A 2,948-nucleotide genomic window follows, 5' to 3' on the forward strand; every position below is an offset into this window, starting at 1 on the left:
CCACCCCCTTCTTTCTTCCTTCTTCCTCCCAATTTCCTGACTCCGCTCCTTCTATTGTGAACATTCTTTTGATCCTTTCTCTGAAGAGGCAGCAGAAATGTGGGGAGCTCAGAAGTGGCTGGTGGAATATAATTCTTTTTTGACATCCTCTAGGGTAGAAAGTAATTGAGAGTCTTAGTTTCCAAAACTGATGCCAAAGCCACAACACAGGGTCAATATTTTGGAGAACAAGCTGGAGCCAGTCAGTGGGATGATCTGGGGAAAACATCCTTGGAGGGCCCCATCAATGGCAAAATGGAAATAACCGTTCTCAGGGATAGAGACCTGAACTGGAGATAATTCTTCTTGTTTTTAGTATGTTCTTACCCTGTTCAAAAACCTTCAGGGAGGCAGGGACGATTTCATTTATGTAGTTTCATTTGTTGAGATTTTTAATCACCGATGATATAGTGATTAGAAATTCTAGATGTCTAATAAATGTTGATACATGAGTGAATGGGATATTCTGAATTCCACCGAGCCTGAATTCTTCTGCCTAGCTTTCAGTGGGATTGTACTTTGCAAACTTGAAATCACACGTAAATTCAGCTTTAAGACCACCTTAAATCATGTACTCTCTATCTCCCATTAGTGGAACATCAAGTAGAGAATTGAGTTGAAATTGAGTCACCATATTTAGATGATTTAGGAGTGGATCTACAATACATGAAAATGATCAGAGATTTAGAAAATACAACCTATAAAGTTGGAGGCATTGTAAAACAATAGGAACGCTAATGCATTGTTAGTGAAACTCTCATAGTACAACTGTTCTGGAAAACAGTTTGGAATTATGTAAATATAGTGGCTAAATAAATAAGTAAATAAAGTGGCTGAAAGATGTATCTATACCTCTTGACCAATAGATTCCATCACAAGGTATGTACCTCAGGGAGATCACTGATAAAAAGATAGTCTCCATGAACTGAAAATATTTATAACAACACTTTTTGTAGTAGCAAAGAACGGGAAAAATGTAGATCTGTGGACTGGAGAATTGCTGAGTGCCACTTCTGGACTCCCTCAATCTCCCCAGGTGAGCATTGGAAGGGTGGGAGACAAGGATGACAAAGGAGACAAGTACTCCATCAGGATCTCCAAGTGCTCCGTTTATTCACCAAAATACCAGTGCAGTCTCTAATCCATTCCCACTCCTGTGGCACTTAGCAAGATAAGACTCTGGTGTTCAAGGATACCAGGTGAAGATAATTCACAATACTCCCATACACAACGGTTCCTAACAGAGAATGATTAAACAAATGATAATAATGAATATAAAAGAAGATTTCTGTATGTATTATAGGAATGATGAACATGGTAAATACAGATAAATGAGAAGACTTACACGAACTGAAGTAGAGTGAAGTAAGGAAAATGAGGAAACAAAATATGGCATAGCTACATCAAAATATATGGAAAGATCATTAAGCATAAAACAGTCAAGAAATGAATTTTGCAAAATTATTAAGAAAAGCTTGGCCCCAGTAAAGAACCATGAGAAGACAATTCCCTCTGTTCCTTTGAAGATATAGAATCCTTGGATGCAGAACATTTCATATAATTTAGTATATTGATTAATTTAGATGAATTTTTCCTCTTTAAAAGTAGTTTTTTGGGGTGGCTAGGTGGTGCAGTAGACAGAGCATCGGCCCTGGAGTCAGGAGCACCTGAGTTCAAATCCGACCTCAGACACTTAATAATGACCTAGCTGTGTGGCCTTGGGCAAGCCACTTAACCCCATTTGCCTTGCAAAAATCCTAAAAAAAAGTATTTTTTGATTCTCTGTGTGGGGGTGGGGAGAAAGGGGAGATACAGGGGGGTATAGAAAATGTAAAAATTGAAGATATTAGTAAAAATCTATTTAAGAGATCTACTAAAAATGTGATCAATGGATGACCTTTAGATAATGCCACAGATAAACATAAAGTGTATAAGACAAGAGAAAAGATCTCTTTCCCTGTCACCTCTGAGTTGAGTGGGAGGTGGAGGCTCCAGGTGTTTTCAAGATTTAGCTTCACCCGTGAACCGTTGCCTTGACAGAGGGAAGGCATTGCTTCTGGGGGTGTAGTGGACATTAACACTGCTCTACAAGGAGTGCTGAAGATGGCCCTCATCCACAATGGCCTAGTTCCTGGAATGCATGATGCTGCCAAAGCCTTGGACAAATACCAAGTTCACCTTTGTGTTCTTGCTTCCAACTCTGATGGATCCATGGATGTAAAGTTGGTTGAGGCTGAACACCAAACGAATTTGATCAAGGTTGATGTCAACAAGAAGCTAGGTGAATGGGTGGGCCTCTGTAAAATTGTTGTTGGAAAGGACTATGGCAAGGAATCTCAGGCCAAAGATGTCATTGAGGAATATTTTAAATGAAAGAAATGAGTAAATAAAAGCCTTGGTCTGTTTGGAAACAAAAAGACAAGAGAAGAAAGAGGAAGAAGATAAGTCGAGAAATCAATAATAGAGAAAGCAGAAAGTGACAGAGCAGATGATGGGAACAGTGGGATGTCACTGATAATTTCAGTCCTACATTTGCTCAGGAGATAGTGAGATGGTGAAAAGTACTGCAGAGTCAAAGGAATTAGTCCCATATTCCATTTACTCTGTGTGTCTTCTCTCTCTTTCTCTCTGTCTCTCTCTCCCTCTCTCAGTCTCTCTCTGTCTCCTTCTCTGTCTCAGTTTCCCCATTTGTTTCATAATAGAATTGGATTAGATGATCTTTAAGGTCCCTCCCAGATCTAAATGTATGACCCTTTGTGACACAGGTTACTTTGGTACCTTTTTTTTCTTCTCCTAGTCTCAAGAAGGAGCAACAAGCCACAGAACAGTCCAAAAGTAGCCATAGGAGGAGAAGGAGGCTTGGATAATCCACTTGAAAGAACTGGCTCCTGTATACTTCATAGTTGCCT

The 2,948-nt window shown here is 39.5% G+C and overlaps 1 pseudogene; it reads left to right on the plus strand.

Annotated features, from left to right (window-relative positions):
- The first annotated feature begins 1,347 nt into the window (after window positions 1-1,347).
- On the plus strand, window positions 1,348-2,421 carry LOC141489516 (small ribosomal subunit protein eS12 pseudogene; annotated as a pseudogene).
- The last annotated feature ends 527 nt before the right edge of the window (window positions 2,422-2,948 follow it).

The sequence above is a fragment of the Macrotis lagotis genome, chromosome 5, assembly GCF_037893015.1.
Source record: "Macrotis lagotis isolate mMagLag1 chromosome 5, bilby.v1.9.chrom.fasta, whole genome shotgun sequence".
In the NCBI taxonomy this organism is placed as follows: domain Eukaryota; kingdom Metazoa; phylum Chordata; class Mammalia; order Peramelemorphia; family Peramelidae; genus Macrotis; species Macrotis lagotis.